The sequence below is a fragment of the Pelodiscus sinensis genome, chromosome 2, assembly GCF_052426305.1.
Source record: "Pelodiscus sinensis isolate ZL-2025 chromosome 2, ASM5242630v1, whole genome shotgun sequence".
NCBI classification, from domain to species: domain Eukaryota; kingdom Metazoa; phylum Chordata; order Testudines; family Trionychidae; genus Pelodiscus; species Pelodiscus sinensis.
Window position 1 is genome coordinate 195,932,822 of NC_143053.1, and position 14,855 is coordinate 195,947,676.

At 49.3% G+C, this 14,855-nt stretch overlaps 1 long non-coding RNA gene across 2 annotated transcripts in view; it reads left to right on the forward strand.

Moving 5' to 3' along the window:
* The first annotated feature begins 309 nt into the window (after positions 1-309).
* The window catches only part of LOC142827305 (uncharacterized), a 58,075-nt gene continuing 43,529 nt past the window's right edge, over positions 310-14,855 (forward strand). For both annotated transcript variants that reach the window (XR_012901965.2, XR_012901966.2), the window contains exon 1: positions 310-544. This is a non-coding gene — a long non-coding RNA (uncharacterized LOC142827305). The remainder of the gene's footprint in view (positions 545-14,855) is intronic.

The window sequence follows — 14,855 nt, forward strand, 5'->3', positions numbered from 1 at the left end:
TAAATAAGACAAGATTTGAAAAAAACAGATTTTTCAATTTGGTAAAATTGTTCTTGGCATTTTTACAACTTGGTCCTAAGTTTCCAATTTGGTTAGTTCTGTTGCTGTCGTAGAGGACTGGTACTACCAGTATTTTTTGGTCAGGCTGTGTGCTTGATGTTTAAGTTATTCGTAGAGTTCCGTCTACTAGTACGTCTTCACAGTAAAGTTAACTGTGGCAGTAGGCAATAGATTTAGAAGACTTTGAGAACTCTGTGACAGTGATGTGCACATTGTGATGTAACTATTACATGGTCTACTATAAGCAATTCTTGTGGACATTGTGCCAGAACTCATGGATGTTAAATGAGAATGGGGGTCTGGACTAGCACAAGAAGAGTGCTCTGTGAAGTATGGAGATGTCAGGTCTGACATAACACTGGGTTAGAGTGCAACATAACTCCAACACCGGTGTCTCTGTGCTGCCTGGCTGTGTGTATTACAAGCTGCACTTCGGCTTATGCATAATAGTGCAGCTTACAAGTTGGGAAAGAGGTTACAATAGGTAAAGATTGCAGTTTATATGCAGTCATACAGAGTGTCCTGAAATGTTATAAAGCTTCAGAGGGGTAGCCAAGTTAGTCTGTAACAGGAAAAACTTAAAAAACAACAAATAGACTAGTAACACCTTAAAGACTAACAAAATATGTAGATGGTGTCATGAGCTTTCATGGGCGCAACCCACTTCTTCAGATGACTGGAGTATTAGGAGTCCAGATTCAAGAATAAATAACGGGGGGAGAGGGAAAAAAGAAGGGGGAACGAAAAAGAGAGACAGTGAGTAGATGGTTTAAATAGTTACGAGAGGCTGATAGGAACAATTAGCACCGTCATTGGTTGTTTTGTTGGTGAAGTCATTAGGATGTGGAAGGTAGTGTGCAATCCAGTCGATGTCCCTGTTCATACCATTTGCATAAAAATTAAACTTGTAAATGAAATTAAGTTCCAGTCCTTCGGTTTAGAGGGGAAAAATACTAATGACACGTTTCTGGTGATGTGGTTGCAAAGTAATGGTGGTGTTGCACCCGGAGCTATGTCTTATCTAAGGTTTTGTTTGGGATTTCATAGGCAATACTAACTTCTCGGACCAAGGCAGATTTTCATTTCTCATACATATGCAAAGAGTCTAGCAATTGGGCTCAGGTCGTCTTTGTTCCACATGACAAGTCCGTATTCCAGACTTGTACTCTCAGGAGCCATATTAATCTTCCTAAAGTCTTCCCTTTATAAATCTGCCTTTCTCTGAGTCTGTGGTAAAGGAATTGTTGCATGTGGAAAAACAATCCATCCAAAAGACACGTCAGTTGCTGCTGGAGCAGAGAAGGGGAGGAGGTATAGTTTTTGCAATGTGTATCCTCTATGGTATTTATTTAGCACTAACTCCACAAATGTGCCAGTGAGAACACTAGAATCAGCACAGAAGGGTAAGCATAAGTGCTGGTGCAAATGAATGCCACCTTGCAGCCAAGAGGAAAGTACATACTAGACTCTGATTCTGAGTCCTGTTCCTGAGACAGTACAGCTATCTGCTGCTCGTAGGTGCTATGGTTTGTACATTTACTTCTTTGAGCAGATGCAGCTATGTAGTCTATTTAATGTGCATGCATGCACAAGGCACAGGAGCCAGAGAACTTTGCCAAGCAGTACACTTAGGGTGGTTCTCGGGACCTACCGCCCAAGTCCATTTGCTGGCTATGGAAGGGTGGCACCATCCTGACCCTGTCAGTTCCTTCTCACCACCCATGGCTAGAGTTGGAGCTCTGGGGGTGTTTTTAACCTTGCACTTTCAGCCTGTTTCTAGTAAGCGTATATAGTAGTACCTTAGGGTAAGTTGTAGAGCATTAAGATAGTATTAGTTAAAGTAGCTGGCTGCTCTGTGTGATGCCCTTGTATTGCAGGGCTCTCCTGGCAGTGATCCCCGCGCGAGGTGCTCAGTGTGTCTGGGGGAAGGACTACTTTAAAGCAAAGCGCTCCATCTACAAGCTGTTCATGGAGAGAATTTTGGTAGTGAGACACTTGCAGCTGTAGCAGGCCAGGGCATTTCCCCAAAGAGGAAGAGGGGTCATTCTCATTCCTTTGGTAAGGGAAGGTAGAGGTCCCATAAAGTGAACTGGGATCATTCCAAGGCTCAGGGAGATTCCTCTTCTTTTTCTAAGAGCAGTGCTGACCAGTGACTGCCCTCCTCCCCCAAATTATACATTAGATGAAGTGGCTCTATCTAACCACTTCCTGGTGCCATGCCATTGACTCTAGTTCCAGACAATACATAATTCCACAACTCATTCTCTAACCCCCTGCATCCATCTATAGTTCTGGCATTTGGGTGCAAGGGAACTGAGGGGGTCTGGTGGCACTGCACATATATGGCCAAGGCAGGGGGTAGATCTGTAAGGAATGAGTACCACCCCTAAGAGCAGAGTTCTCCAGCTCTGGTGCACTGGACGGCTGTGTCTAGACTGGCCACTTTTTCCAGAAAAGCAGCTGCTTTTGCGGAAAAACTTGCCAGCTGTCTACACTGGCCGCTTGAATTTCCGCAAAAGCACTGACGATCTCATGTAAGATTGTCAGTGCTTTTGCGGAAATACTATGCTGCTCCCGTTCGGGCAAAAGTCTTTTTCCGAAAAACTTTTGCACAAAAGGGCCAGTGTAGACAGTAGAGATTTGTTTTCCACAAAAAAGCCCCGATCGCGAAAATGGCAATCGGGGCTTTTTTTGCACAAAAGCGCGTCTAGATTGGCCACGGATGCTTTTCCGCAAAAAGTACTTTTGCGGAAAAGCGTCCTGCCAATCTAGACGCACTTTTCCGAAAATGCTTTGAACGGAAAACTTTCCCGTTAAAAGCATTTCCGGAAAATCATGCCAGTCTAGATGTAGCCATCATGTATGCACTTAAGCAGAATGCACATCTGCATCATGTCAAAGATAAGAGTAACCATTGGTAAGTAACCATTTTTTTTATCCCATGTGAATAAGGGCTGCAGGATTAGGCCCTTACTAACCAAATTATTTCTAGAGCCCCCACACAGGCCAGGTTACTCCCATTATTCAGAAGTAGTGTAACAGGCGAGATATGTCAGTGCTTGTCTGATCCCTCCAAAGCAACTCGATGACCATTTTTTGTTGCAGTTCACTTTAATATGAGTCAGTGCCCCCAGAAGTAATTGTCTCCTTTTTCAGTAATTTTTGACTTAAGCAAACATATGAAAAGCATTCCTTTGTCAGCTTTCTTCCAGCATTAGTGAGAGATTCCAACCACACAGGAAATAAACTGGCTTCAGACACAGTAAATTGAATTTAAAAAAAATCCAAAACAGTAGACACTATACACAGAAGCCCATGGGGTAGATGGAAAAATCTACAGGATAAGTGTGTTAACCTGAAGCCGTTAAGAGATTCTAGATCCTGCTATCTCTCCATCAGCCTGTGATGCACCTTTCATTAATACCTCCAGCATCCATGATAAGGCAGTTCTCATTCACCCGCTTCCAAAGGCTGCTGTACTTATTAGGGATGTATGAGGTTAACCTGTTTCCTGGTAAGCAGTAGGCTTTTCCGCCTTCTTACTTGGTAACCAGTTAACTGACGTGGCTGAAGCAGCCTCCCGCACACAGCATGGCAAGCCCAGCTGGCTGGACTCAGCCATCTGGCCTGCCATACCTGCAGTGGGCTGGAGCTGCCCCATGGCTGTGGCGCAGCAAGCTGGAGCAGCCTCCACAGCCACAGCCGGCTGGGCCAGAGCAGCCGTTCACTCTCAACCATGGCAGGCCTAGCCAGCTCTTGCGCCTTCCTTGCCTTATAATCATGAAATCTATCGTTTCACTGTCACTTTCACCAACATTGCCTTCAGCTTTCATGGTTATAACTAACTCCTCCCTGTTAGCCATTTTAGACTTAAGTTCATTGTCTCCCGGCTTACTGCCTCCATCTAATGATCTCCTGAACCTGTTCTTTTTAATTCACTTCTTGCCTTTTTACCTTTTGTTCCCTGTATGCTTCTCTGCCTACAAAGGCCTGTGAGATCCTGCCAATTAATCTGAAGACCACCCTGCAGTTTTGTAAAATCTGGTGTGCTTCCTGAAACACTGGGTCTGTCGCTGGGCCGGGGACAGACACAGTCAGTCTCAGTCTCTGTCTCTCTCCTCCTACCCCCCCCTCCCCCCCGGGACTGCATGCCAGCTCCAACTTCTCAGAAAGCGTGTGCTCTTCCTCTGCTCCCCATGACAGCTGTGTGCTTCCTGAGAAGTTGGAGCTGACATGCAGTACTGGGATTCCTACTCTCTTCCCCCTGCTCTAACCCAATCTCAACCCCCTCCCTTCTGCAGAGCCAGCCCCCCTTGCTCTAACCCAATTCCCCTCCCCTCTCCTCCTCCAGAGCCAGGCACCGTCTCCCTGCTCTAACCCAATCCCTTTCCTCCCCCAACCTAATGCCTGGAGCTGCTGCTGCTGCTACCACTATGCGCATCTCCCTCCGGGCGCTGGGGCGCGTATGCTAAGCAGCCGGCTTTGAGGAGTATGGCACCCACTGCTCTATTCCAATCCCTCCCTGTCAGGTGGTGCACGCCCCCCCACTGTGCCACTGTGCCCCCTGACTGTCCTCATATAGCCCCTCTCAGGAGCAAGTTACAGTCTGTATGGGTTGCTCATCATCGGCATTTGTCTCACCGGCTCTGCTTACCTAGTCGGCCTCATGCTCAGCCCACAAACCAGGGGGCTTTGTCTCCAGCCCCTAGCCAGGGGAAGTCTTGGCTGGCCCTCCTCCAGCCTTTGCTGGTCATCCCCAGCTTGTCTCCCTCCAAGGAGCTCCTGCTTCCTCTGCCGCCAGCCCTCCACTGGCTCTTCTCCTTAGCAAACTGTGCTCCTCCCTTTATAGCTGACAGCTGGGCTCACCTAGCCACCGGGGCTTCTCTGGATCTCTGACAGCTGGGCTCTCATTAGCCTAACCGCTTCAGCTGGGTTCTCCCAGCCACCCTAAGGCTCAAGATCTGAGCCTTGGGCTTAAAGGCCCAGTGCAGGGCAGGCGCCCTGTCACACTCCTTCCCTTTCGGTTCGTGCTTCCCTTCTTCCACCAGCCCCAGCCGGGCCTCTCCTATCCCTTCCCTCGGGTTCTGGTTTCCCCTGGAGGCCTTAACTGCCTTCGGGCTTGTCCTCGCTGCCTCTGAGCATGCGCCGCAACGTCGGCGGGTCGGCAGGCATGCTCCCCAGAGGGTCACCCTGCCAATGTCGGTGTGGGACGCCACAGCTCCGTCGCTCACCCCTCTTCCCAGGGCTCCATCCCCTTCCGCCGCCTCGCTATTGGCTAGGGACCTAGAAAAAAAGTCTGCATTGTTATGGGTTCTCCCCGGCCCATGACAGACCTCAAATTTATAAGGCTGTAAGGCCAAGTACCATCTCATGATCCGAGGATTGGTTTCCTTCATCGTCTGAATCCATCGTAATGGTGCGTGGTCTGTTATCAAGGTGAAGGTCCCCCCTAGCAGATAATAGCGGAGTGCCTCCATTGCCCACTTAGCTGCCAGGGCCTCTTTCTCGATCGTGGCATAATGTTGCTCCCCGGGGTAGTAATTTTCTGCTTAAATACAAGATTGGGTGTTCCTCCCCTTCCTGCTCCTGCGAGAGGACGGCCCCTAGCCCTCGGTCTGACGCGTCTGTCTGTACTATAAATGGTTTAGTAAAGTCAGGTTGATGGAGAACCAGTGTCTGCGTCAATCGGTGCTTTAACGCTTTGAACGCTTTCCCGCATTGCGCGGTCCACTGGACCCTTTGGGGTCGTGTATTTTGGGTCAAGTCCGTCAAGGGCCCCGCAATCGTGGCAAAATCGAGGATGAATCGCCGATAGTAACTGGCTAATCCCAGGAACTGGCGGACTTGCCTTTTTGTGGTGGGGGCTTTGTAGCTTCTTAGGGCCTCTACCTTGTCCACCTGAGGTTTTATCCTTCCCCGTCCCACCACATAACCTAAATAGGATACTTCCCTTTGTCCAAAGTGGCACTTACCGGGGTTAGCCGTGAGCTTGGCGTCAGCCAGGGCTCCGAGGACCGCCTTTAGATGTTGCAGATGTTCCGGCCAGGTTTCACTATAAGTGACAATGTCATCAATATATGCAGCAGCATACTCCCGTTGTTTGTATAATACCTTGTCCATCAGCCTCTGGAACGTCGCTGCTGCCCCGTTCAATCCAAATGGCATTGTGATGAACTGGAACAGGCCAAATGGTGTGGCAAATGCGGTCTTGTCCTCAGAGGCTGGCGTCAGGGGGATCTGCCAATACCCCTTAGTGAGGTCGAGCATAGATATGTAGTGTGCTTTACCCAACCGTTCCAATAGTTCATTTACTCTGGGCATAGGATACGCATCAAATCGCGAAATTGCATTGACTTTTCGGAAGTCTATGCAGAACCGTATTGTGCCGTCGGGCTTAGGCACCAAAATGATGGGACTGCGCCACTCGCTTCCCTGATCACCCCCATTTGCAACATCCGTTGCAGCTCTTCCTGAACGGGCTCCCACATTTTCCTTGGGAGGGGTCGTATGTGGTCCCGGATCTTTTTACCTGGGGTTGTCGCGATATGGTGGCTCATCAAGGGGGTCTTACCCGGTTGTGTAGTTAGGACCTGTTCGTATTCCCGAAGAAGGGAGTTCATCTCTCGGTGTTGTTCCTCCGTCAACTCTGCCCCGATATGCGTTGCCCCTTCTGCCTTCAAGTCGCCTCCCCAGGGTCCAAGCTCTGGTTCCGGTGGCTGTAAGGTGATAAGCATACTCTCCTGTGCGTTCCACTTCTTTAGTAAATTGACATGATAGATCTGCTTGCCCTTCCGTTTTCCTGATAATTTGATCTCGTAATCAACTAATCCTACCTGTCGTATGACCTCAAAGGGCCCTTGCCATTTGGCCAATAATTTTGAGTCTGGCGCCGGTAATAGCAAGAGTACCCTGTCTCCAGGTTGGAATGTCCTGGACTTGGCCCCTCTGTTATAATATTGGGCCTGCTTATTTTGGGCCTGGAGAAGGTTCTCTCTAGCCAGCTCCCCTACTGTCCGGAGTCGCTGTTGCAAGTCCAAGATATACGGTACTGTACCCTTCACCCTGGAGTCCTGCTCCTCCCATGTCTCCCACAATAAGTCCAGTATCCCCTGGGGTTGTTGGCCGTAAAGTAATTCAAATGGGGAAAATCCCGTTGAGGCTTGGGGCACCTCTCGCACCGCAAACAGTAGTGCCGGTAGTAATAGGTCCCAGTCCTTTGGGTCAAGCTCAACAAACCGCCACAACATGCCTTTTAATGTCTTATTGAAGCGTTCAACAAGTCCATCTGTTTGTGGGTGGTAAACTGAGGTATGCATGGTCTTAATGTTTAAGAGGCAGCAAAGTTCCGCCATCAGTTTGGAAGTCACATTGGTCCCTTGGTCAGTTAGTATCTCCCTCGGGATTCCCACCCGGGAGAATACTTGCACCAATTCACGTGCCAGCGTTGCCACCGTCATGTTCTTAAGTGGGACGGCCTCGGGGTATCGGGTGGCATAGTCAATTATGACCATTATATACTGGTGTCCTCTTCGGGACCTCTCCAGGGGCCCTACAAGATCTAAAGCCACCCGGTCGAATGGCACCTCTACCACGGGGAGAGGGACTACAGGGGCTTTCGGCACCCCTCCCTGAGCCATCCGCTGGCACTCATGGCAGGACTCACAGAAGTCTCTGACCTCCTTATAAATCCCTGGCCAAAGAAAACTCTGCGTTATGCACTGTAGGGTCTTCTCTCGCCCCAAATGTCCGGCCCAGGGCTTCGCATGTGGCAGGTCTAATGCCTGCCTACGGTACCATGCGGGGACCAACAACTGGCTAACCTCTGTCTGCCCGTCGGCCGACTGTGTGATCCGATATAATCGATCGGCTCTTACCTCGAATCGCAGTGTTGGTCGAACAGCTGCCCCCGTGCCGGGTTCCCCAGTCTCTTCTGCCCCTTGTTCCCAGGAATGGGTTAAGGAGGGATCTTCCCGTTGGTCTCTTGTGAAGTCCTTATCCCCTCCTATTTCCTCCGAAGTGAGAGTTTTCTCAGGGTCCGGTTCCTCCTCCGGGCCTTGGGATGTTCCCCTTTTCCCGTTCTCCATCCCTGCTGGTGGCGGTTGCCCTTGCTTCTCCCAGTCACACAGAATGCGTCTGAAACCCGGCCAGTCCCGGCCCAGTAGTACTGGATACACAAGCTTTGGGGCTAACGCTACCCTGCAGATCACCTCCTCTACCCCATCCGACAGACCGACCCACCCCGTGGGGTAGGCGCTAACATCTCCATGGATGCATTGCATCGAGATGGTTCCCCAGGCCGCCTCCCACTCCGGGACCAGCTCTGTTCGTACCATTGTCTGGTTGCACCCAGAATCCACCAGGGCGGTCACTGGCCTTCCCTCTAGCCATACCTGTAGGGTAATCTTTGTCCTGTCCCGCGGTCTCACCCGTAGGTCAGCAGCCATCACCTGGCCATACGCACCCTCTGTATGGGTGTGTCACCCTCACTGGCCTCCTGCTTGTCCTGGCCCATCACGCTTCTGGGCAGGCCTCCAGTATGGGCTCCCTTGCGCATTGGTTTCGCCCAGGTCCAAACCACCTTCCGTCCGCCCTCTGGTTTCTCTTACCATCCCGGGCCGGTGGTCCTGAGTCTTTTCCCTGGCGGTTTGTCGCCTCCACCTTCCCCCCGTGCTAGCCGGGGCTCCCTGGGTCCTCTTAGGGCACAGCCTCCGGATGTGGCCCGGCTTCCCGCAGGTCCAACATGTCCGTGCCTCCCCTGTTGCCTGCACAGGGGTTGCTCTCCCTTTGTCCCTATTAGCTGGGTGGGGCCTCCTGGCTCTCACCCCTTAGGGGCACTCCCTCCTCAGGTGTCCCCTGTGCCCACAGGCAAAACAAGTTTTCAGGCTCAGCCCTTTCCCCCAACTCTTGGAGCCTGGTTTACTATGGAGTCCAGGGTCACCCCTTTGTTGTGGCCGGCTCCCCTTGTCCCACGGCCAAGCCTCTAGGGCCTCCCAGGCCCTCCAATACTTATTCATTATTATCTATTCCCCCCCCCCCCCAACTCCCCGTTCTAGTCCTGTGGCCTACCGACCACTATTTGTTCATAATAACCCTCAACCCCCTTTTTACCTCAGGGTGGGGTTACAGTGCCCACATTCTCCACCATCTGTCAGAGAGCAAGCCCTCCCCCCCCCCGTGCCTCAGTGCCCCCTGACTGTCCTCATCTAGCCCCTCTCAGGGCAAGTTACAGTCTGTATGGGTTGCTCATCATCAGCATTTGTCTCACCAGCTCTGCTTACCTAGTCGGCCTCATGCTCGGCCCGCAAACCAGGGGGCTTTGTCTCCAGCCCCTAGCCAGGGGAAGTCTTGGCTGGCCCTCCTCCAGCCTTTGCTGGTCATCCCCAGCTTGTCTCCCTCCAAGGAGCTCCTGCTTCCTCTGCCGCCAGCCCTCCACTGGCTCTTCCCCTTAGCGAACTGTGCTCCTCCCTTTATAGCTGACAGCTGGGCTCACCTAGCCACCGGGGCTTCTCTGGATCTCTGACAGCTGGGCTCTCATTAGCCTAACCGCTTCAGCTGGGTTCTCCCAGCCACCCTAAGGCTCAAGATCTGAGCCTTGGGCTTAAAGGCCCAGTGCAGGGCAGGCGCCCTGTCACACTCCCCATGAGCCAGGCACTCATTGCTCTATTCCAATCCCCCCCCCCATGAGCCAGGCACTCATTGCTCTATTCCAATCCGTCTTCCCTGCCCTCACCCCAGAGCCAGGCACCCCCCACTCTAACCCGGGTCCTGGAGCTGGAGCCACTGCCACTGCTGCTGCCGCTACTACCACGCGCCTCTCCCTGCAGGTATGGGGCACATGCGTTGAGTGGCTGGCCTTTAGCACGCACTGGCTGAGATGCCAAGCATAGAGGGCTGACTGTGAGCACGCTCTGGCTGGGACGCCAAGGGTGAGGGGCGGGGGGAGCATGAGCATGAGCATGAGCAGAGCAGCGGCCACAAGCATGCACCGGAATGTGGCTCAGAGTGGCCCATCCGTGAGCCACTTTGTGCAGAGCAGCCAGCCTGACGATAATTTTGTAATAAAAAAGATCTAATCGGGAGCCACAATTTTTTAATCAAAGAGCGGCATGCGGCTCGCAAGCCAGAGGTTGGTCACCGCTGCCCTAGGAGAAGGGAGATATGTCTCAGCTACCAGAGACTACCCATAGTCACTCCCAGGGAAGAGGATGTGGTTTGCTCTATGTTTTGTGTTTGACATAATATTTTATTTAAAAATGAAGCTTGGCCAACAACACCCCAATTGAGGCCAAACCCCTATCTGGCCTCAGCATCGTAACACTCCTGCACACCCCCAGACTCTCCTGTCCTCCATTTCCAGACAAACAGAGGCTAGGGACATCATTCCTACCCTACCTAACTAATAGCCATTAATCGACATAACCTTCATGAATCTGTCTAGCTCTTTTCTGAACCCTGTTTAAGTCCTAGTCTTCACCACATCCTCTAGCAAGGAGTTCTACAAGTTAACTATGTGCTGAGTGCAGAAAAACTCCCTTTTGTTTGTTTTAAACCTGCTGTATATTAATTTCATTTGGTGACTTCTAGTTTTTTTCCTTATTCACTTTTTCCATACCAGTCATGATTTTATAGACCTCTATCATATCCTCTGTTAGCTTCCTCTTTTCTAAGCTGAAAAGTCCAAGTCTTTTTAATCTCTCTTCAAATGGGACCTGTTCTAAACCCATCATCATTTCTGTTCCCCTTTTCTGAACCTTTTCCAATGCCAATCAATACATCTTTTTTGAGATGAGGCGACCATATCTGTACACAGTATTCAACATGTTGATGTATGATGGTTTAATATAGAGGCAATAAGATATTCTCTGTCTTATTCTCTATCCCTTTTTCGATGTTTTCTAACATTCTATTTGCTTTTTTGACTGATGCTGCACATTGAATGGACATTTTCAGAGAACTAGCCACAATGACTCCAAAATCTCTCTTGACTAGTTGTAGCTAAATTAGTCCCCACCATATTGTATGTACAGTTGGGATTATTTTTTCCAATGTGCATTACTTTACATTTATCAACATTAAATTTCATTTGCCATTTTATTGCCAGATCTCTTAGTTTGGTGAAATCTTTTTAAAGCTCTTCACAGACTGCTTTGGTTTTAACTATCTTGAGCAGTTTGGTATCATATGCAAATTTTTCCACCTCACTGTTTACCTCTTTCTCTAGATCATTTATAAATAAGTTGAATAGGATGGGTCCCAGGACAGACCCTTGGGGGATCCCATTAGTTACCTCTCACCATTCTGAAAAGTTACCATTTATTCCTAGCCTTTGTTTCATGTCTTTTAACCAAGCACCTTCACTCTTGTCCCATGACAACTTACTTAAGTGCCTTTAGTGAGGGACCTTGTCAAAGGATTTCTAGAAATCTAAACATACTATGTCCACTGGATCCCCCTTGTCCACATGTTTGTTGACCCCCTCAAAGAACTCTAGTAGATTAGTAAGGCATGATTTCCCTTTACAGAAACCATGTTGACTTTCCCCCAACAAATGATGTTCATCTGTGTGTCTGATCATTTTCTTCTTTACTATAGTTTCAACTAATTTGTGTGGTACTGACATTAGACTTACCAGTCTGTAATTGCCAGGATCACCTCTAGAGCCCTTTTTAAATATTGGCATCACGTAGCTATCATGCAGTCATTAGGTACAGAAGTTTTCACAAGATGTATCTGAAGTGCTGGATCACTGACTCATGTAAACGTTAGATTAAAAGAGAGTGAAGCACGGCCTCTTCCTAAAGTGCTGTATTTTTGCCAGTGCGAGTTATGTATGATGTTATGGTTGTGGTTGGTGTTTGCTACAGGCCACCGAATCAGGTGGATGAGGTAGATGAGGCTTTCTTCGGACAACTGAGCGAAGCTTCCAGATCGCAGGCCCTGGTTCTCGTGGGGGACTTTAATCACCCTGACATCTGCTGGGAAACCTATACAGCAGTACACAGGCAATCCAGGAAGTTTTTGGAGAATGCTGGGGATAACTTCTTGACACAGGTGCTGAAGGATCCGACCAGGGGCCGTGTGCAGCTTGACCTTCTGCTCACAAACAGGGAGGAACTAATAGGGGAAGTGGAGGTGGGTGACAACCTGGGAAGCAGTGATCATGAGATGGTAGATTTCAGGATCCTGACCAAAGGAAGAAAAGAGAGTAGTAAAATACACACCTTGGACTTCAAAAAAGCAGATTTTGACTCCCTCCGAGATCTGATGGGCAGAATCCCTTGGGATCTTAACATGAAGGGGAAAGGAGTCCAGGACAGCTGGCAGTATTTTAAAGAAGCCATATTGAAGGCACAGAAAGAAACCATCCCGACACGTAGTAAGAGAGGCAAACATGGTAGGAGACCGGACTGGCTTACAGGGGAAATCCTTGGTGAACTTAAGCACAAAAAGGAAGCTTACAAAGAGTGGAAAGTTGGACAAATGACCAGGGAGGAGTTTAAAGGTATAGCTCGAGAATGCCGGGGGGTTATCAGGAAGGCGAAAGCGCAAATGGAATTGCGACTGGCTAAGGATATGAAGGATAACAAGAAAGGTTTCTACAGGCATGTTAACAAGAAGAAGGTGATCAGAGAGGGTGTGCGGCCCCTAATGGATGAAGGACGTAACGTAGTGACAGATGATGTGGGGAAAGCTGAAGTACTCAGTGCTTTCTTTGCCTCTGTATTCACGGACAAGGTTGGCTCCTGGACTTCTGCGCCAAGTGACGCAAGATGGGATGAAGATGGACAGCCCGTGGTGGGTAAAGAACAGGTTAGGAGCTATTTAGAAAAGCTAACCGTACATAAATCCATGGGTCCGGACTTAGTGCATCCGAGGGTACTGAGGGAGTTGGCAAATGTCATTGTGGAGCCTTTGGCTATTATCTTTGAAAAGTCGTGGAGATCGGGAGAAATCCCGGATGACTGGAAAAAGGCAAATGTAGTGCCCATCTTCAAAAAAGGGAATAAGGATGATCCAGGGAACTATAGGCTGGTCAGTCTTACCTCGGTTCCTGGAAAAATCATGGAAGGGATTCTTAAGGAATCCATATTGAGGCACTTGGATGAGAGGAAAGTGATTAGGAATAGTCAGCATGGATTCACAAAGGGCAAGTCGTGCCTGACCAATCTGATTAGCTTCTATGATGAGGTAACTGGCTCGGTGGACATGGGGAAGTCAGTGGATGTGATATACCTTGACTTTAGCAAGGCTTTTGATACGGTCTCCCACAATATTCTTGCCGGCAAGTTAAGGGATTGTGGATTGGATAAATGGCCGGTAAGATGGATAGAAAGATGGCTAGAAGGCCGGGCCCAGCGTGTAGTGATCAATGGCTCGATGTCAGGATGGCGGTCGCTTTCTAGCGGAGTGCCCCAAGGTTCGGTTCTAGGACCGGTTTTGTTCAATATCTTTATTAATGATCTGGATGAGGGGATGGATTGCACCCTCAGCAAGTTTGCGGATGACACTAAGCTGGGGGGAGAGGTAGATACGCTTAAGGGCAGAGATAGGGTCCAGAATGACTTAGACAAATTGGAGGATTGGGCCACAAGAAATCTGATGAGGATCAACAAGGACAAGTGTAGAGTCCTGCACTTGGGAGGGAAGAATCCCAAGCATAGTTACAGGCTGGGGACCAACCGGTTAAGTAGTAGTTCTGCAGAAAAGGACCTGGGGGTTACAGTGGATGAGAATCTGGATATGAGTCAACAGTGTGCCCTTGTAGCCAAGAAGGCTAATGGCATATTAGGTTGCATTAAGAGGAGCATTGCCAGCAGATCCAGAGATGTCATCATTCCCCTTTATTCGGCTTTGGTGAGGAGTATTGTGTCCAGTTCTGGGCCCCCCACTACAAAAGGGATCCAGCGGAGGGCAACCAAAATGATTAGGGGGCTGGAGCATATGACTTATGAGGAGAGGCTGAGGGACTTGGGTCTGTTTAGTCTGCAGAAGCGAAGAGTGAGGGGGGATTTGATAGTAGCCTTCATCTTCCTGAAGGGAGGTTCCAAAGAGGATGGAGAGAGGCTGTTCTCAGTAGTGACAGATGGTAGAACAAGGAGCAATGGTCTCAAGTTGTGGTGGGAGAGGTCCAGGTTGGATATTAGGAAAAACTATTTCACTAGGAGGGTGGTGAAGCACTGGAATGGGTTACCTAGGGAAGTAGTGGAGTCTCCATCCCTAGAGGTGTTTAAGTCTCGGCTTGACAAAGCCCTGTCCGGGTTGATTTAGTTGGAATTGGTCCTGGCTAGAGCAGGGGGCTGGACTTGATGACCTTCTGAGGTCTCTTCCAGCTCTATGATTCTATGTCAAGAAAATAATATGATTTATAATCTATATTTTAGGGATTTGGGCCCTACTGTGTAAGGCACAGCACAAACATATAGCGAGGTCAGTCCTACCAGGTGCTGCGCACTCTGGTCTCAATCCATAACGCATTTAAGCAGAGACTTAATTTTAAGCACGTATGTCATTCCATTGAAGTCAACCGTATTATTTACCAGTATAGAGTTAAGCTTGTGCTTAAGCGTTTTGTGGTTCAGGTTCTAAGTGCTCAGCTTCTAGGTTCAAACCAAATAAGAGAGACTCCCACTAAAGGAACTTAGTGCAGTCACATGCTAGAACAGTGATGGGCAATCTGGACTAGTTACTGGGCCGCATGAGTGGCCCTTCTTCATTTCAGTGGGCTGCAAGATTGTCATAACCAAGATGATCTCCCGGAACAGGGTAGTTTTACTAATTGCACGTGTGAACTTAGA